Below are 22,147 nucleotides of genomic sequence, written 5' to 3'. Positions count from 1 at the left end.
GGAAACCACCTCATCCAGTCTGGGACAATGGCATAAAAAAGATTAGGAATAACCTGTAGTTGTCTCAGGGATTGTAAAAGCTTCTTCCATTTGTTATTCAAAATGCCGAACCTCCTCCAAGAAATTGTCAACAAAGTACATAATTTTTCCAAAGACCAAAGAAGAGGCGATGACCTCCTGATGCCCAGCACCCTGAGAAAGTCTAAGCAACAGGTTTAAATCTTCAGTTTTTGAGAGAGTTTGAAAACTAACATAAGGTGAATTTTCAGAGCGTTGGGACATTTGGTGAAGAAAGTTCCTCCTCCTGAGGCTATCTCTCTTTTTGAGGCACAGTTAAAAATTAATTGAGCTGAAAGGTGAGAAAATTATGATTCTATAGGTAAGTGATCAGGCAACTTGCTGTTTCTGCTCCAGTGAATACTTCACACAAAATTATGTAAATATTCATTAGAATGTCAGGAACTTACATCTCCCCTGCCATATGAATACCCTAATCACTGGGATCACAGAGTCTTTTGCCCAATGAATATTTAGTTGTTCTCTAAAGTCTAGCAGTTTCAGCAGGAGGCTCAGAAGACTCTCTCGAATACCTAAAACAGAGAGATTGAAAAACTGGAATTTGAAGTTTAACCCTGACCAGCAAAGGATGGAATGAAAAATCAGGTATTCCACAACCATTAATACATTGAATTAAAGAGAGAATGCAATGCTATTTCTGCCAATCCACTATGATGTTTTGAGAAACATCTCCTGCATTGTGCGGACAGGCAGGGAAAATGTTTCTGGACAGAACATGGGATTACCAGGCTACATAGAAGTGCTCTGATCACTGTAGCACTAGCTGCATTACCTGGCAAAGCAACAGCGAAAGAGATTATAATACAAATATAAATAATGAACAGTAACAAATTATCAGGACCAGATGATATTGCCTCTTGTGTTCTATAGGGACACACAGATTAAATAAATGTACTATACAGGTAGCCTCTCACTTAAAACCTCATGGCAGCTGAAGGCAAAAACACAGGAGATGAAATAGCAGTTATTAGAAAACTTATACATGTGCTCAGGGACTAACAGTCCTTTAAACCTAAGATCTCCACTAGGAAAATTAATAGTAGCACTAAAAATATTATAGAATAGACCCTTGAATAATTTTATTATTTTTTATTTGAGAAGAGTAATCATGGCTTCTGTTGAAGGTGCTCTTTAAAGAGGTAAAAGAACATAAGGGATAAAGTGACAGGAGCTATACAGTCTTTTAATTTCCTACAAAATTTTAACAAAGGCTTTTGCATAGTCTGACAAAACACTGAGTATGACAGGATAAGAGGGAAGACCCTCACATGCATTAATCTTTGGTTAAAAGGCAGGAACTCAAGGATAACTGCAAAAGGTCGTGTCTTGCAATGCAGGATGGTTATCACAGCAGCTGTGCAAGAGCCCGTCCTGGAACTCATCATTCTGCTCAGTCTGTCAAAAAATGACCTACAGAAGAGGGATGACCTGTGTGGTGATAATATGATGTGAATTATGATGATCCAACATTATATGAGGCAGTTAGGAACACGAAAGGCTGTGAAGAATTTGAGGAGGACCTTAGAGGCCAGAGTATCACGGCAATAAAATGTCAAATGAAGTTTAACACAGATAAATATAAAGTGATATAATGGGGAAAACCAATCTTACCTGACACATGCTGAGTTAGCCCTGGCTTCCAGCCAGAATCCTCTACTGGTTCCCCTCAGTGGGGCAGGGGGGAAAAATAGGATGAGAAACCCTGTGGTGTGAGATAAATACTGGGAGGTTGTTTTCCAATTACCATAGTGGGAAAATTAACTTAATTTATTGACAATAAAAGTAATTGTTTAATTATGGCATTTTAAATTATTAATTAAGCTGGCAAGAAGCTAAAATAGAAATGTTAAAACAACACTTTCCTTTGTCCTTTCCCAAGCTCAGCTTCCCTTGCTCACTTGGCTCCTCTCTGGCACTGGGGGCCTTGAGGAGAGGAGGTTACAGCTGGTACTGATGCATCTAAACTCTCACAGTTTTACTGGGACTCTCCAAAGGCTGCAGTCCTTCATAAAAATCTATTCCAGCATGAGCTCTTCACAGTTTCCTTCAGGAATCCCCATCTGCTCCAACAAGGGCTTCTCCATGGTCTGCTGGTGGGTATCTGTTCCGCTGTGGTGTCTCCCATGGGCAGATTAGGAAAAAAAAAATTAGAAAGAAAAATCTGTTAGAAATCTGAATTTTGTTCTTAGGCACTTTTAGTTATGTTTAAGTGCAGAATGGTGGACACGTTTATTTGTATTTTAACACAGTACAGAAAACAGATTTATGAGTTCTTGCACGAAAAAAAGATGATCAACTACAAATCTATTTTAACACTGAACTTTACGAGGAAGCCTGATTGATCTGCATATGTTGTACATCAAGTTTTAGGCACCGGGGTCTTTGATATAAGTGCAAATTTGATTGTCAGGTTTTTCTGCACTAGTTGCTATCTTGTCTTATTCTATTAAATTTTTGGATGATAATTCAGCATACTTCTTTGCAGAAGTTTTGTGGTTTCTCTTGAAATTTGGAGTTCGTTCTTTTGTTTTATATTTTCTTTATTTGGAATGGTAGTAAATGAAGTTAGACAGTAAATTAGTATCGTATTATGAAAGAAATTTAATCACTGGGATGGATTTTCAGTGTGTCCTCAAATCAAATTATTTTCAAGATTGTATCAGAGAAGCAGATACCAGGAAATGATGCAGTGGAGAATTTGCCTTGGAAAAAATCTCAGTTTTGGTTCTGCCTAATCTGGAAAGCCTTGTAGAATGCATTTTATGTCAGGTCAGAGATATTCTGAGTTTAAGTCATAACGTAAAAATGGTGCATAAGTCTCTTCTAAAATATGTGTTTTAAAGTTTGTAAAAAGGGATAATGAGTTATGAAAAAAAAAAAGGCCCAAAACCCAACTCTGATCCAAACTAGACAATAAAGTAGACGAACAATGACACCTGTCCTGATGAAGACAATGAACACCTGCAATATAAGGGATGGTTTATACCCAAATATTTTAGGTATATTAATAATAAAATATGTCAGAGTTAAGTACATCATCAATGCTACATATTCATGATACAGTGCTATAACTTGCAGTCTGAAGGATTTCTAATGAAAAGGAAATAAATAAGAATGGGAAAAGCAAAGAACATTCTCAGGGCAAGGTTCTGTCATACAGGCCACCTGATACCTCTGCAAACCAAAATATTTTAGGATGTTTTCTCCTATCAGTGTCATAGAAAATTAATTTACAGAAAAGAATTCAAAGTTTCTGGTATTACCTTTGAGACACTGATAATGCTCCTGTTCTTTAAGTACACAGACTTATTTCAGAGCATCGAGTACTCTGACATAACCTGTAGACTGAAAGGAGCAATGCTACTCATGCTTAACAGAAAATACATGAAATAAAGATTGTATGATAAGAAAAAATAAAGATTTTAAAATACATGCTGATGTATTTTTCAAGTAAGGAAAAGATTTCATCCTCAAATCAGCAGTTGTCAAAGGACAATATGACAACTCACTACTGGCTAAATAGATCTTTATCTGAAGACTGCTCATTTAGACATCTAAATTTAAGTTTAGAATGCAAAGATGAAAGATTTTAGATTTACTCCTCGTGGTTGCTAAGGCACAAAGTTATCAAAAAACAAAATTACCAGGGATCACTTGGCCACTAAAAGTTTTGGAGGTGCAAAAATAATCAGGAAGCATATGCAGGGCATGAAGCCAGAGTGTTAAACTTCACTGGTTATCATATTGTTGCATAAAAGAAGGCAATATATTCTATGGAGCTTTGTTCTGATGTCAAGGAGGTACAGGATGTCAAAGATTATTACAAACCGCATTTTTTAACAAGATCATGACCTATTAAGCTATATTCTTTATATAGTAATTTGATACATGAATTATACATCCATTTTAATGCAGTTCCAGAGCTCCTGTTTTGAGTCTTCTTTTTTTTTTTCTGAGATGGCAGAACACAATGCAAAATGGTTAAAGCATTTTAAAGTGCTGCCGCTTTGACATTTAACTGAGACTTCAACTTGTGCCAATGAATATGCATAAATCATATTGTTGAACAGAAAAATATAGCAACTGGGATTGGAAAGTGTGAAAGATGTGATCAATTTGTTTTGAATTTTTGATGAAAGAGGCTTATATTTAAGGAGCGACTATCAATTCAACTCAAAGAAAAGGTATATATTATAATGGATGAAAATACTGAGAAAATGTTGTGATTTTAAGGAACTAGATGGAGGTGTGTCTTTTTTAGACTGGACTATAGGCCAGCATCTGAACTTCTCTCTAATCAATTCTTTATGCTTCTGTGTTGTAAGGGACTCCACCTCTAGAAGGCTTCAAGCCCTGGGGAATTTTTCTTTCCCACTTCACCAGAGACAAAAAGCAGCAGACTTTCTGCACCAGGAGCAGCTTCACATCCCTGCCCAAAACAGCCAGGCTGCAATTCCCTGCCCCTTGTCCAGCCAGAAGGGAGACTGAGCATTCCCAACAAACACACACACCTAAACACACACACAGAACTCTGCAGTAGCTGCTGAGCCCCTGCTCCCAGCAGCCTTGTCCTTTGCTCACCTTGACCTTTGGTTTTCCTCTGCCTTGGCCACCTCCAAAATAATAATAATAATAATAATAATAAAAAAAATCCCAAACCCTTATGATGATGTGAAAATAACCAAAAATATGTGGTAGTCCTCTTTTATATAAAAATTAAGGTTGAGAAAGCTGACCTTCACTCCTGTATAAGATGATGGTGATTTCATTTTATCTGAGCTTTTCCAGTACCTGCTGGAAATAAAATCTGGGCAGAACTTCCATCAGTGCCTTCCATGCAAACCACCCCAGTGCTTCATGAATGTGAGGTTGAGTCATTCATTTGGATGCATTGTTCTGGAAGCTGGAAGGGGAACAATAGCCCTTTGATGAAAAATTCTAGAATTTCTGGGGCCGACCCACTCAGCTGTGCTCACATATTCATTGACTCGAAGAACACAGCTTGCCCTTCCAAAAGCAATTTTGTATATTGATGATATACTAAGAAGTACACAGATTTCCTGACATGAGTGATTTCTTTGTCTCTTTGTGTAACATGCACAGTTGTCAAGGATATCATGATATTTTCAATGCACCCTACTGCTTTGAAAAGATAAAATTAAATAAATAAATAAAATATTATGCTTTATATTTGCTTTTCAAAAGAAAAAGAAGCATATCACAGTGTCTCAAAGGACTATTCCCAACTGAAAGCTCTTCATGAGGAAAACCTAAAAGCCTTTAGGTTGTTTGCATTCCCTTCTTATTTTTTTTAAATTGTATTCTTTTGTAAATAATTTTTAAATAATAATTGAGAGCATTTTGTTGTCTTTAACCATATTATCCCAAGAGTAATGTTGAAAACTCTATAGATCAAAATGTAATTAAGAACATAATGACAGGATTTGTCCTATTTTTTCTTTTTCTTTATCTGGGCAAAGAATAATGGCAATTTATGCTATATTGTTATTAAAACATTCATTTTCCCCTTCCATTAGTTATGAGGCAACATGGAGAGTTCACAAGACATAAATGACAGCTAAGCAATAATTCTGAACACACTTCTGGCATTGCCAGCTGTACAGGTAGATCTGGCACAGCTGTTGCTCTGCCTCAGCTTGTTTTTGGTTTTTTTGTTTTAGTTTTTTTCCTAAAGAAGCTTTTCAAAGGTCACCCTGCCTATAATAAACTCACTGTGAATTCACATGGGCAGTGGACAGGAGCCAGTCCACCTAATCCTCTTTTTTGTCAGGTGTTTACTGAGACCAAAAGAACCTGGAGCTTCACCCACGGCTTCTCATGAATCTTAGAAACATCTGGAAGTTTCTTGCCTATAAATCAGTGTGGACTAACTCAAGTCAGAGCATTGAATTAATCTTTACCTAACACTTAAGTCTCCCACAAGCTCTGGTTCAAACTCCTGTGAGTGTCTACAGAATGTACATTACAAAACCTGTTATGGCATTTCCTGGTCTTCACCCAAAAGTAAGCAATTAATAAATTATAAAAAAAGAACATTCTGAAAAATGAGGTGTTTCCTTGAGTGTTTTGTTGGGGATATTTATTAAAAAGGTTAATACAAATTACAAATACATACACAGATATGGTCAAAATACACACTGGTATGAACAATTTCATGCTGTGTCTCAGACCACTGACTTCCATTGACATTCCATTCCATTTCATTTCCCTTTCTCCATGTCCAAAGTTACCTGGGTGGTTCTGTGGCATGATGACTGATACCCATTTCATGGCAGCTGTGTGCTCCAGAAAGCAATTGACTCTCATATTCTACTCCTCTTCCTCTTTAATTCCTCTTAAATTACTCCAATGGAAATAAATGTAATAAAGTCCTTACAGCAGATTAGTTTTATTGTTTCCACCAAACATTTGTAATTGATATAGTATCTTTTTAATACCACAGTGACCACAAACAGAGTAATATCTCATACCTGTTTTCTTCAGAAAATCATTATTCTTTAATAAACGTCTCCAAAACTTAAACTATGTTGTCTTATCAGTGGTGCAAACATTTTTAAAGATATGCCCATTGACAGTTTTGTTTCTCTTGAATAATAAGATAATAATAATCTATATTTTCCTATTATTTTGATTCACTTCATAGAAACAATCCTGTGGTCAATATTTAAGGATAGCAGGGGGTAAAGTCAACTTTATATGATATAAACAGAAAGTTACAAATTACAGCTCCTGTTGGAGCTCCTTTCTTTATTCCTTGATAAATAAGTCTTGGAAAAGCCACCTGCTATCTTTGTGTTAATGGCACGGTCCCTGCTCCGAGCTGATCTGCATGGATGCTCACAGGATCCCTGCACTCCTCTGTGGGTGTTCAGAGAACAGACTGGGACTAGAGAAGTTCCTGACCTCATCACAGCTCAGGAGTTCATCTTTTTGCCTCCTTTGGAGCCTCCACCAAACCGCCCAGAGTTTGTTCCAGGGCTCAAGCACGTCCTTCGTGCGCCTGGTGCAATCTCCAAAGTGACAGATATGATTTTGATGCAAAAGTTTTTAATAGACTACAAGTCAGCTGCAGTAATTACTCCCATGAGATCATGATATACAGCACTGGCTATTTATTTTGGGAAAGTTTTCTCAGGACTGATGGATACAGTCTGTTTTTTTTGTCTGCTTTGTCTGTCTGCTTTCCTGGGCTGTTATATTCACGTTACTTTCCTCAGTGAATCCCATTAAATTCTCTATATCAAATAGAGAAAAATCTGTATCTCTATATAAATCAAATTTTTATATCAAATGCAGGCACGCATGATTTCAGTAAGCATGCATAATTTTTATTTCACTTTTGTTTTATTGGTGTGATAAGCTGTGCAGAAGGATACCTTCAACTCTGAGGAGGCAAAATCACTGTGCACTGTGATATCTTCCAAATAATGCCATCTTCCAGAAATCAGTTTCCATTTTAGAGAAACAATGACAAAACTGCCTGACCTGAATTCAAAATGCTTCTTTTTTATGTAATACTTGATCAGACTTCGAGGTTTTAAAATAAGCAGTGCAATAAAGTCATCTCAAACGGAACATTATTTTGAGCATTTTTTCCTCCAAGGAAATATTTTTCAGACAAGATATTTACCCTGTTTCTGTCTCTTTATTCTTTTTTCCACGTGGAGGAACAACTTTCTCTAGGGCTATATCTACACCAGCAAATTAAGTGCATCCAGAGATATCTTCAAGCAAGGAGGGCAACTGGTGCAGGACATCTCTTATCTTCCCTAACAAACTGTTCCAGACTCTGGAGCAGGGTCTGTGTGCAAACTGCCTGCTGGAGTGGCCCTGGGCTCCAGCTGCCAAGCCGTGTCCAGGAATTGTTCAGGGAAAGAGCTTGTTGGAACAGGCCAAAATCATGCCAGGAAACATTACTGGAGTAAATGATGATGTTCCAGTGCCAGGGGAATCTTCCCAAGCACGCTCCACTTCACTGGGATAGAGGCAGACCATGCAGTTTTTCCCTGAGAGGGATAGTTCTGATAACCAGCTGTGCCAAACCAGCTCTCATTTGATTGTCATTCCGTACATTCTTTTCCTTCAGTGGCCAAGATCATATCTAAAGGGCTATGAGAGTCACTTACCCCAAAATGAGTGTCAGGCTACGTGAGGAGAAGTGTTTCTGGTGCCATCTGGTAATGTTGAAGAGAGAGGGACAACAGCCGCCATGCAAACATCTTTACATAAAAACTTTTCTGGGAGACCTCAAAAATTCCTGAATTCCCAAATGCTTGCCAAAAAAATCGGTCTCTTCTGATAATTTATAGCCCTTGATGACCAGGGGACAGAAAAATCCCCTCCACTTCTAAATAAATGCAGCCCCTCAAAAAATGCTGCTCAGCAAACATGAAGGTAATAGCAGAGGAGTCTGGGTTATTCCCAGCACTAAAGAGTCTCCATGTTGATTTAGGCAGACAGCATTTACCTCAATAATTCTTCAACAACAATCAAAGAAAAAAATCCTGTGGATGTCTCCCATGCAATATAAGGGACAGATGCACTCATATCTTTGTCCAGGAAGTCCATTTTTTCCAGAGTTAAAGTATTTTTATTTCCTGCTGACAAACTCCTTTGCCTTAAGTCTTGTCAGACTGGCTTACTCCCTTCACTAGCATAGTCTTCTGCCTTTTCCTTATTATTTTCAGCTCTGTAAAGGCTCTTTTTCTTTCTGCATAATTTTCTAGTGGTTTATCAGTCCAGTATTTACTATATTCCCATTATGCAAGGAGTAAAAAATTATTTTTGCTTTTGAACCAGACAGTGATGAAGCTTGTGTTCATTTTCAGTTCCAGTGGGAAATAATGTTTTTCTTCTTGTTGGCCCAGTGGGACTTGTCTGTGCCCTGGATATGTTCATTTTCCTCTCTGTGAGCCAGCAAGTACCCACAGCAAAAAGTGTGCTCAGAGGAACTTTTCTGCTGTGGTGACTTGGGAGTCTCTGCCATGACAAAGGACACAAATTCCTCCTGGTGCTGTAGCAGAGGCTGTGTTTTATTGATGGGGGAACTTTGCACACTTGTACCCCAGACAGCAGCAGGTTGCCTGCTCTTGCTGACATATTCATACTATTCACATTAATCCTAATTGTTCTTCCTCTGCTTCTGTCAGGCCCCGGGGACACGCTCTATCTCGAATTCATCTTCAGAGCTTCTGTTCACTTAATGAAGACAAGCTCCTGATCAGTAGGCAAAAGGTGCTTTAATTTTGTTCTCTCTTATGTCCTAAATGAAATAACTTCAATTTCTTGTGATTTCATAAAATTATTTTTAACCTCTTGGATTCCTGAAGGCAACTTCCATTTATTGAAGAAGGAGTAAATAATAACTAAAGACACAGTAGCTCAAATGAGCTGTGGCAATGAAAACGAGTGTTAGAAACAAAAATCAGGCAATTTTATAGGTTTCTCTCTTTTAAAGTTGGATTGATTTCACTTGGCTTTAAATGCATGTGCTATAGATGACATGAATTGTTTTTACAAACTTCCATCTCGCTCTCTCTCTCTCTCTGGATAAGAGCAGGGTCATGGGTGATTACCATAACTGGCTGCTAAACTTTCAAATTAACAAAATTATATAAATCCCAGATAACTTGTTGGTCCTTTCCACTCTAAAATACGTGCCTTTGAAGATCAAGTCCTAATTATATTTATTAAGATTTTTTTTTCCATTTCCCCCAGCCCATTTGTTAACAAAGAAAGCAAACAAGAAAGGGAAGGATCAAATAGTGGATCATACATTGGAATGAGTTTATCCAAGGCTGTGAGGCAGATCATGAAGATATAAAACCCGAGTCTTCTATTTGCTTATTCAGACCCTTGTTTGTAAAAACACAACATTTTAATGGATAAGGGTATGACCCAGATATTACAGATATTCAGATGTTACAGATAATTGTCTAGGGATCATTTTCAGTCAAGGAAAAGGGATCCAGAGATCAATTTATCCCCTCCATTTTAGACAACTATCTCAGTCCAGGGCAAATCCCTGTATGGAGTTACCTATTTCTATTATTAATGGCAGAAGAAACTTGGATAAATTATATCAGCTGACAGCCCCCTTCTAGATGTCTACAAGTTGTGGGGGCAAAATGTGCGCCGAAAGACCACATTATAAACACCATCCCAAGTGACAGCAGTCCACAAGAACTGTTCATTTAGCAAGGGATTCATTCTCACAAAAGCTTTCAAGATTCTGTTCACTTTTGAGACAACCTCAAGCAAAACACCAAGAACTCCCCATGTTTTCACTCACAGGAGACTGTTATTTTCCAGTGGAAAATGCAAGCATTTTTAATCAGGGCGGAATAGGAGTGCAAGAGGTGGAGAACAAGTGGATGAGCACTCCATGCCACGTAAGAAATTCAGTTTTGATGTCTCTGGTCAGCCTGGGTCAGAGTGACATGTTCCGCCCCCAGCTGCTCTGTTTCACAAGAGAAACATTTCATCTTTTTGGGAATTTTTGGCTGAGCTGAAAACTAGTTCTAGGAAGCTGCCTTTGCAGAAGAGAGGTCAAAGACAGGCATTAAAGAAGGGAGGACCTTTTTCATATTTGCAAGTAGGATTTAGGAAGTATAACTGTGGCAAGGTACTGATTGCAGTGTTGCTCCTGCGAGATACATTCTGTGAAGCAAAACACACCACACATTGGAGACTTTTACTGCCAGCCACAAAACTCTTGCTAGAATTAGTTTTCCATTTCAAAAGAAACTCTGGACAGCCAACATTTGGAAGGGTGTCTAACCAATCACTCTCCTCTCCATATGCACTCAATTTTTAAAAGATGTCTTCTGTATCATTTTAAATAACATACATTTCTTTTAATAATACAAATCCAGTGGATTTCACTACAGCACAGGGGGTTTTAAGGGGTGGAAATGTCCAGCATTGCACATTATGATTGCATAAGCACCAATAGACTCCCTTTTTTAAGTGAAATGCTATGAAATTATTCCATCTAATCAAGTTAATCATGAAAGTGGCAAGGGACCAGCCAAAATGCATCTCTCTAGTTTTAGGGAGAGTACAAGGCTAGAATACCAAGCAGTCCCTGACTTAAATCACAACTGGCCCCACGACTGCATCATGATTGCACAGAAGGGAAAAAATAAATTGTTCTGTCAGAACCAGCATATGCAATTGCTTTATTTGCCCAAGCTAATTGTTGGTAGAAATCAGGCATGCAGCTTATCATCTGTCACTCAAATGGGATCCATGTGCTAGAAAATACATTAAAGTTGCTATAAAGATGAATTTCTAACAATTTTACTTATTTTCAATAAACTGTTAGCGAAAGTGATTTTCATACATGTATTAAATAGAGAATCTGGCAGAGGAGAGAGGACAACTAATGAGTCCTGGACTAGACATATGGTGGAATATCCTTGAAATTATATTTATAGCAATGCTTTTTTATCAGTTTATCCTATTTCTTCTGGTTTTCTTCAAATTATTGATTTAATCCCTACATTAAGTCACTCTGTTCTTCCACTAAGCCTTCAGCTGCTCTATCTGTCTGGAGTGGACATTAATAAACCACATTTATCAGCTGCATTTCCACAAAGCTGTGTTTTGTTCTAGAAAGTCAAGGCATTCCCCTTATTTCATATTAGGCTCTTGGGAGATAGGTTTGTGATGCAATTTTTGGATACATCCCCTGACAACAAAGTAGAAATTCTTAAAAGTAGTAGCACCTGTGGAGGTACTGAACTGCTTTTCCACACCCTATCACTCTGTGCAGCCCTTGGATTTTGGCATAAAACAAACAATCAAAAAAGACCCACAACTCGATACCTGATTTCCATTCTTTGAGCTGCCTACTTAGAAATATGGCATTGCCAACCCTGCAATCCTCCATGGTCTTTAAATACTCACCTAATGTAAGTGGGTGTTTATATCTATACATATGTACACATATATATATTCACATAAAGGTATGATGCTAAAGGACAAGCTTACCTTTGCATATACCTGCAGTAAAACTCTGTTTATTGCACTGACATTTAGCCAAGATGATAGACATGAAACAATTTATTTATTCCTCAGTTCTCCCTCCCAAGCCATCTCACTCAAAGATGTCATGATTTTGTACCTCTGAAATTTGTCTCAGAATCCAAGTCTTTCTGGATGAAATATAAATACATAAATAAAACCATTGTCTCCAAGGAGACTGTGATTGAAAACTGGGAATCCACAGAAGCAATCTCCAGGCGCTGACATTGTGGAATTAATACAGTAGATGTTTTGTGAGGGGTAAAAAAAAAAAAAAAGGAAAATAAACAAACCATTTTCGGAACAATACTGTTGTTTCAAAGAAACCTTTAAATATTTTAAACCCTATTTAACCTTCCTGCAAAATAACTCCCAGTGTGGCACATCTTTTATGTAATGGATGTCTATTGACTGAACAAACTCACATCATTGCCAGTGGTCAGGCATCTGCACCAAGAGACTTGGTTGAGAATTTTGGAAACTCTTGACTTCATTCAGTATTCTTTATTTTGTTACAGTGACTATTGAAGGATTCACATGGAAACCCGTGCGAATTCCAGCTTTTGTGTGGGGATAATCATGGCCTGATTCATGGGAAAAAAAAATAAATAAAAAAACACAAAACCATTGACCACAGACCACTGTATTTGCAGGAGAACTGTGTTCAGCACTCTTTATCAGAGCAGGATGCCAGGAAACAAATGGAAATTCTGAATTTTATTGGGAAATCTGTCCTTTGCAAACAGCAAACATTTCTGTTTGCTTTGTTTTCCTCATCTTCAATATCCGGCATTAACTGAAGATTATGTTTTTGTTGGGGTTTCTTTGAACAGAAAAATGTGATCAAACTTCAGGGTATCCTGTGTTTTAAGTCCTGCTCTAAAAATTCTTACCTGGCTCAAATGGTGATCTTAAATATAAAATTCTGAATTTTCAAAGCCTGTTACTGAGCACATACCTATTATGGTCTTTTACCTGTGTAGGATACTTACAGTAGGTCTACACACATAGTTGAAGTTATTTTTTTCTTCCCCAGTGTTTTTTGCAAAGCCAAAATAAATGATGTTTACTCAGGGGAAATAACTGCCAGCAGAAAGACATAAAATTTTGAAATCAAAACAGTAAAAATAGTGTCTTAAGTCTCACTGAATCACAGATTGGTTGGGATTGAAAGGGACCTCTACAAATCATCTAAGACTGAATTCTCTTCTGAAGCAGGTTCACCTAGTTGAGCTTGCAAAGGACCAGGTGCAGGCAGGTTTTGAATATCTCCAAAGAAGGAGACTCCATATATTTAAGTCAGATAATGTTTTCCTTGATTTTCAATAACATCTGCAAAATTAAAACAATTTGTGAGTGCACAGACTCATTTCTTAGCAGCTTGTATGCAAGTGCCTTGCTTTCTAGGCTCCTGTGAGACTGTGAAAATAGGGCTACATGGAGGCTGCAGTGAAGTCTGGGATGCCCCATCCCTGGAAGTGCTCGAGGCCAGGTTGGACAGGACCTGGTCTAGTGGGTGGCAACCCTGCCCATAGCAGAAGGTTGGAATTAGGTGATCTTTAAGGTCCCTTCCAACCCAAGACTTTCCATAATTCTTTGATCCATGTAAGGAGTTTACTGACCTTAGCAGCCAATCATTAACTCAGAATAATGTCTCAGCACCTCACATCCCTCAGATCTGTTAGCAGCATGACTTTCTGTGTCCATAATTTACTCAAAATCATTTTTACAGCATTTTTTTTTCCTCTGGGACGATGTCTTGCATCCACCCAGAAAAACCTGAGGTTGGGAGGATGGCTTCTGTGGCCCAGAGATGTGAAATGTCCCATTTGGAGAATGGTTGCAACCAACATCACACACTGATAGAGGCCCTGAGTTTGCAGAATCAAAGTAGCTAATTCTATCCACTCATCTTGGGCAAAAATCTTTTCTCAGGCAGTGCCTTTCATATGCAACTATCCATTATATACAGACTTCAACTTTTTTTTTTCTTCACTTTTTTTTTATTCTGGGATTTTGGGTCTTTCCCGAGTTTTATTCATGCTTTTGAAGACATGCTTGGTGCAATCCAGATTTTGACCCTTAAGCCCAAAGTCATCAATCTAAAAGAAATATGACATTTTCTCTCTCAAGATTGGGGTTGAAAATATTAATAAACTGTAAGTCAGTGTGAGCATTTATGGATGACTTTTGAATACTTAAAAATTAATCTAATAGGAAAAGAGAAGAGAAGAGAAGAGAAGAGAAGAGAAGAGAAGAGAAGAGAAGAGAAGAGAAGAGAAGAGAAGAGAAGAGAAGAGAAGAGAAGAGAAGAGAAGAGAAGAGAGAAAAAAGAAAAGAAAAGAAAAGAAAAGAAAAGAAAAGAAAAGAAAAGAAAAGAAAAGAAAAGAAAAGAAAAGAAAAGAAAAGAAAAGAAAAGAAAAGAAAAGAAAAGAAAAGAAGCCAACATTTTGAGGAATCAGCTGTCCCCAATCATTGCAATTTCCAATATACTATAGGATATTTCATTAGCTAGCCTTATTTACTACTTGATGAATTTTCCATTCTCATTCCTACCATAATCAGAAATCTTTCTGTCCCTCTCTACCCTTCTTCTCATCCATCTAAGTGCATAGGCAGTTTAATACTGATTTTTTATTATTCCTCAGAGTTTTAAAATGATTCTATATATTCCTCAGCAGCCTTCTCCACAGAGGAACATGGCAGCTGTTCAAAGCTCAGAGTAACTTGCATGACATTTGAGGGGAGAAGGAGCTATACTTGAAATTACCCTGTAGGTTTGTATTCAGTGGATGAAACTTTTCCAACTGGAAGCCAGCCAGGACAACGGCGCTAATCCTCTCCCTTCTGCAAAACATGCTACACGTCCTTAGGTTACCAGAAGTGATTAGAAACACAATTTTGCCTGTCACGCATGCAGCAACACTTGGTACCAGCAGGGTCAGCAGTCCTGCACAGGGTACTCTGCTGAATAATTAACTGAGAACAGAGCTTGCTCACGGGTTTCCTTCTTCTGTGGAACTGCAAAGCTACGCCAGCCAGGCTTTTGCTTGAGATCTGATGGACTCATAGCCCCCAAGAAGTACAGCTCTAATGGTGTAGAAATACTGTGAAATGAGAAAAAAAGAGAAAGAATACCTGTTAATCTCTTTTTTTTTTCATGCAGTGGTATGACTGAGGCCAAATAGAAGCTGACACAGGATTTCGACACTTATAAGCAAGCTAATCCTAAAACTTAAAGTTCAGAAGAATTCATGCATATATTATAGGTACATTTTGATCATGTCTGATGCTTTACAAGAAGACTTTGATTTTCCTCTGATGCAAATAAATTAGGAAATAAATTTAGAACATGGTTTGTTTTTTCTTTGTCACTTCACTGTGTTAATTAACAATTTTACCACTGATCTTAAGACATCTGATCTGTCTCCTAAAGCCTCAGATCCTGAGCCTGAAGATGGGAAATTCAGCCTTAAGAAGAGGTTTCTCCCCTTCTCACCCATCCCATTCTTTAAGGTCTAATTTTCATAATCTTCTTTTTATAGTATATTTTTGAAACTATAAACAAAACTTGAATCTTCCCGCCCCCCTCCATTCTGCTCTTGTGAGACCCTACCTGGAGTGCTGGGTAAGAGTGAGAAGCGAAAGGCAGGGTTAGTTTGAATCACAAAAGCTGACAGATGAGTAGGTATCACACGTAACTCATCCATATCGTGCCCAATGACAACAAATTCTGACAAACAAATTTACTTAATCATAGCTCTCATGTTTTTTAAATCATGATACTAACATACTATCTTCATGTTATTCACCAGAAAGGGCACATGGATTGCAAACGGGATTCTCCTCAGGTGCTATATGCAGTGCTTTTGGTAGATTCAACTCCTGTGATAACTCTGGAAGAAATCTTAGATAATTACTTATTTAGATGTGGTTTTTTTTTTTTCTGGTACAAGAGAAAGATTATAAATCACAGTGTGATTGTTTTCTGACTCTTAATTTGGTATCTAGATCAGAGACAATCTTCCAAAAAAACAGTTGATAGAGGGACATCACACTGAACCAAGGCACCTAAAAGTTGTTCTGTAGCATATAAAATATTTATGATATGCCCAAAATTTGCATTCTGTCCCCTAAAACTGAACTCAATTGCCCAAATGTTTCTTAGCACCTTAAAATCACACTGCACTACAAACAGGTTCCAGGCTCTTGCTACACATTTCACCGTAAAATTCTCTATTGGTATTAGGAAGAAACTTTGAGGGTAGCCACGTGGAGACTATTTGGCTCTTTGAAATTAATGATATAAAGCCAATTAAGTGGGTTAGATTTATGTCCAGTGTTTATAAAGGAGCTAATTTACAGTGCTTCATTCTTCTCTGAGTAAGCTTCTGAAAGTTCTCACCAGAGAAACAGAAGTTTTTATTTCAGTGGTCTGGGATGGCTGGAATTTCACTTCATTGCTCCACTTTAGAAAGATCAGCTTAGGCAAGATTCCTGTGTTGCTTTATAATGCAAGAAACAGGCTTAGAAACATCAAAAAGGTTTGAACTGTTTATTAACTCCTTATTTTAGCAACTATATAAAGATCTCCTGAGTAGGGATAAACACGAGTTTCAGACTCTCTCTTCAGGTCTAAACATTCAATTAACTGAGTAGTTACTAATCGGTCTATCACAAACAAGGCTTTCCACCAGCTGAGCAGTGAGTCTAAACACTGACAGGATCTTACAGGTATTTATCATTTGTGTGGAGTGAAGCAAGAGAAAGAAAAATAGAGTGTGACTGTATGAAATAATAGGTTTCTTATGTTCCCGTTAAAAATCCCACTGTGTGATACACACACACAGAGTGCCACAGAGCCACGGCCTTGGGGATATTCCCATTGACATCTTTTCTTTTACACTGTGCTTGAAATTACTGCTCATTTTAATAAAACCAAGCAATGAAACTGATGATATTTTTCTCCCAGCCACAGTGTCATTGAATCAGAATTGTTTGGGTTGGAAGGGACTTTAAAGATCTTCCAGTTCCAAGCCCCACCATGGGCAGGGACAACTTCCACTAGACCAGGTATTTCAGAACCCTGTGCAGACCAGCCTTGAACAATTTCAGGGAGTCCCAGATTTTCTGATCACTGTTAATTCAGTTCTGTTGCTCAAACTGGTAACCAACAATCTCCTCTCACCCAGCTCCCACACTGAGTTACTCTCAAAAGTTCTTTCCCTCCCAGCAGTGTGTAGATCTAAGGCATGGTCTTGACTTTGATTGCTAAAAGTGGTCTCCTCCTCCAATCGATTTCCAAGGAGTTTTTACACTCACATTTCATTTTCACTGACTTACAGGCCACCTTTTCTCTTTTGATCCAAAACTCAACCACTGAAATTCACATTACTGATCGTGTTCATTTTCCATTCCCTATAATTTTATTTTTATGTGACTTCATAGGGGGTTTTTTTTCAGTCAACAGTTTTCCCCTGCTTTTAACAAATACATTTGAAGAAGTGAAGGTGGATTTTTCAAAACATTTTTTTTTCTTTCTAATAAATTTTTGGTATTTAAGAAACTTTTCCTTTATGCAATGCCTCAGCTATCACTAAACAACTTTAAAATAAAACTCAGTGCTTTGCAGAATATCAATGATTTTTAAAGATGATTAAAAAGTGGAAAGGAGTACATGGAAATCTTCTGCCTTTTTTTCCATTTCAAATTTTCTGTTGCATTCTCACTAAAGCTCTGAATTGACTGATATTTCAAAGAACTCACTATTTACATCCCAGTGAAAGAGTCCACTGAAAGAACAAGTATTTCTCTTACTCCACAGGGGAATTTAAAAAAAAAATTAATGTGATTGAACTGAATTTGATTAATCAAAATCAATTCTTAAATGTATGAAATCAAGAAAAGTTAGTTTGCAAGAAAAAAAATTGGCATTGTTTTCTTTAGAGTATCTTCATGTTTACTATCGTTTCTGGATTTATTTTGGAAGGGAGACAGCTAGTTATTTTTAGGAGGTCAGAAAACTACTTGTAATTACTACCAGCAATGCAATGCTTTTAAGCATATAAATAAACCAAATCAGGCCTTACCAGAATGATGTATTTAAAATACAGTAGACCAAATGCTGTCTTGTTAATTAAGAGAAAGGGAGAACATGCTATCAGAAAGATGTATTTTAGCCACTAAATCTGAAGCTTACATGTTTAAAAGCTCTTTTTTTTTTTTTCTTTTTGGTGCTGAAGAGTCATAGACTCATGAATGCTGGAAGACACCTCCAAGATCATTGGATCCAACCATTAACCATCACTACCAAGCCCATGTCCCCAAGTGCCACATCTACACACATTTTAACACCATGTCTAAGTAATATCTGAGTTCATCCACCCAACTTTGCAGTGCATACCTCTGCTTTATTAATGTTTCCAAAGAGGTCTCTGCTAAAGTTTTCCATGGGATGGGCAACCTCTTAGACAGTGACCTTGCAGTTAAAGTTTGACTGAGCTCCTGAAAACATCGACTTTCCATTAAAATGGTGATGTAGGTGGAAAGTCATCATCAGTGACACATGTGCAACCTTTAATTGAGTCAAAGGGAAGGTGTATCTTAGGCCCCTGAACACCCCTCTTGGATTCTCATAGGCTTTGTGGTGGAACAAAACTGCAGAATAAAACGGTGGCCTAAATTAGAAAAGGAAATGAGCACTTCTTCAGGAGTCTTCTTCTTGGCATGGAGCAGGGAGTGGAGAGACTTGGGTATTTCCAAGTCATCTTTAGGAAATCCCCACTCTTTCAACCTTGTTTAGTTTTGGTCCTTTTTGTAATTTGATGGGAATATTTTGTAAATTCTCATCCATCCTCACAGATGAGAGAGAAACAAGAGAAAGAGAGGTATTAAAGCCTTTTTTTTTCAATGTATTCAAAATAAAATACATTTTGCTGACTGAAAATAATATTTTAGCAGTTGCTTTAAATATTCATAAGAAATAATTGCAAAATACATAAGTAGGAGGTTAATATTTCACTTTGGAAAAATGAGCTTTGTTTCTTGATGATAAAAGGAGTTTATTTAGCTAACAAATATTTAAAAATGTTAATATCTGGCATATTCAAGAATTACATGGTTCTCCTTATAATAAATGGACTGTGTTTTTTCTAATTTCTTCTTATTATTTTTTTCCTGACAAATTATTAATTCACAAAAATACTGTACATATTGGTCCCATAATTAGAAGGGGAGATTTAATTTGTGACACGTGGCAGATGGAGGAGTCATGGGTCAAGCACAGATATTTTTGAGAATTTTGAGTGCTGACATTTACATCACAGACATAACCTGCTGAGGCAGTCATCCTAGGTCAATCATTTAGTTAATTAACAGAAATAGGTAATTTAGGACATTATATTGTTTCACCAAGAATTGACTCCATCATTCAAATAAAATTAGTGGCACTGTAATGGTATTTGCCAGGGACATTTCATTAAATGAAATCTGTCTTGACCTTCTGTTGAAACTCTTTGGTATTCCACAGGTCAAAGGGCTTTGGGTAGAACAGCAGAGTAAGTCCTATGAAAGGAGAAAACAGTAGAAAAAGTGCCCCACAAAAATTTATTTACGGGGAAAAGGGTGACAAGAAAGCCACCAGATGTTTAGGCTCCACAGGGATGTATATTTCTACTTGGCAACAAAGAAAAGCCATATATTGATAGATAGCAGCCCTTTGATTTTTTTTTATATTTTTCTCTCCTGACTTTCCTGGCTCCCTGGTTCATGAGGACCAATTCTTTTCCCTGTAGCCAGTAAGAAAATTCTGTCAAGCCCTTCCCCTTTCCTGGCTGTTGCTCCTTTGGTGGGTCTGGGAGTAACACAAAGTCAATTGTGCTCAGCACTGTGCTGAGCTCTGCTCCACTTTTCTAACCAGAAAAATTGGCACACATTCTGTTAGATGTAAAATCTAAAAAGAACACTTGATTCTTACAGATATGAAATAATTTTTCTTTAGCCTTCAGGATCCCTTTCTTTAGCCTTTAGGACCCCGATTAATTCTTTGTGATATGTATAAAGTTCACACATGTCCTTGAGGTGATATAAAAGTAGCCAAACTGATATTATATGCTGTATAACTCGAGAAACAGAAGGTGACAATATAAAGAATAAAAAGGCTCCTAAAACCATGTAGGAGAGCTATAATTAAGGATGTGCAAGAAAAACAGCATTGCCATTTTCAAACTACTAAAAGCTTTACTTTACGGCATCCATTCTTATTTTTTACATCACTTTCCTGTGGAAATAAAAAAACAGTCCTCAAAATTGGGCAGAACACTGATAACTAATTTAGCAGAATGCTGTGATCCAGACTGTGTTGCTCCTTGCAGGACAAAGCCACTTCTCTTTTCTTCTCCTCAAACCTGCCCTACACTGTCAGTGTTTTCTTTCTGCCCCCTCTATAAGAAAAAGACACAATTTGCATCCTGTGTTAAAGAGCAGGAGAACCTTACAGGTTTGTGATGCTTATGATGCTCATAAAATAAGAAAAGGTTTTTACTTTATCCAGCTCTCTAAATCTGGCTAATGCTTATTTAAGGAGTAGGATCATCACAGGCATAGTCATGGAGGTGATATTCCTCAGTGCCACACCTGTATAACTCAAATACCTTAGAATGCATTTCCCCGTGTCCTTGGTACAGAATGATGTGTTAGCATCAGAAAAGAAACTGTACTCAAGGTAACCATGGTGACACTAACACAGATGTACCGTGGAGGCTGCATGCTACAACATGGAAATCTGAAAGGTAAATGCTCTGAATCTCCTCTTGGCCTGAGGATCTTCAAGCAAGGAGACCTGAACCCAGGGAACCAAATTTGGAGAGATGTTACCTCATCCTCCTGAATACCACTAGAGCTACAACTCTCATTCCCCCTTTCAGTTCTCCCTGAGGACATGTGATACAAGCAGCTGTAATTTGACAGTCACAAGTTTAAATTATCACACATGGACATCAACACAGTCTTTGCTTTAAGTAAAGCTCTAAGTTTCCCTGTTCACTGAGCCGTGCTGGTTGATTCAGAATAGGGTATGGGAAAAATAAAGGCAATATGAATATTCTGGGACTTTCTTGTTGAGAAATCCAGTGGCAAAACACGATATGGCTCATTAGAAAGGAAAGATCATATGTATAAAGGTTACAGTGTGAAAGATGTAAGAAATCCATGGTATTCCTACAACAAATATATAATCTTATAAAAGAACAGAGAGTGAATTTAGGAACTGGTTCTGGCTGAGCATATTTTGGTTGACCAGCACTTATGTAGATAATGCCTTGCTAATAGCAAACCTGTCTATCCAACCCCATGTGGGGCTGCCATATGTCCAGAAGATCTGTACACGCCATGTTTTTCTCTCTAGATTTGGAAGTGTTTTGGCTAGTTTTCTGGGATTTCCAGGCATCTGGCAGCTCATATGGGCAAGCAGGACCAGCTGAGCTGCTGACCTCAGAGTCTCTGAACATGTATACATCAATCCCAAAGCACATGTCTAGTAAAACCCTGATGGAAATATGACAGGTCTAGACTATGTGGGTCTCTTATTCTGTGAGCTGTCTCAGTTAAGAAAAGAGGCAGTAGCTGAAGTAAAAGCAATATATGGCCTTCATGAGAAACAGCTCAGGAATATGCCACTGCTGGAATTTGCCAATGTAAGCACTGTGGAGAACAGGGGCAGGTGGAAAGAGTTAATGCACCTGAGCTGTGCAGGTCCCAGGCAGCCCAGGGAGCTGCCATAAGTAGAAGAATCAAAGACATGGAGTGCATTCAGCCAGAGAAATCAGAGCCTACTGCTGAGAAGATAACTGCTGTTACACAGCCCTGTGTTCTCAGGGGTGGGATAACATGAGAGAGGAAGGATGGGCAAATGCTGCCTGTGGACCACATGCAGCTTGAGGGCAGTTCAAGTACATCTTCCACGTTCCAACTATGAATTGATCTCTGCAGGATGCAACTGGCACAAGGAGAGACACTACCAAAC

The sequence above is a fragment of the Cinclus cinclus genome, chromosome 5 (genome assembly GCF_963662255.1).
Source record: "Cinclus cinclus chromosome 5, bCinCin1.1, whole genome shotgun sequence".
In the NCBI taxonomy this organism is placed as follows: Eukaryota; Metazoa; Chordata; class Aves; order Passeriformes; family Cinclidae; genus Cinclus; species Cinclus cinclus.
This window is presented reverse-complemented; position numbering follows the sequence as displayed.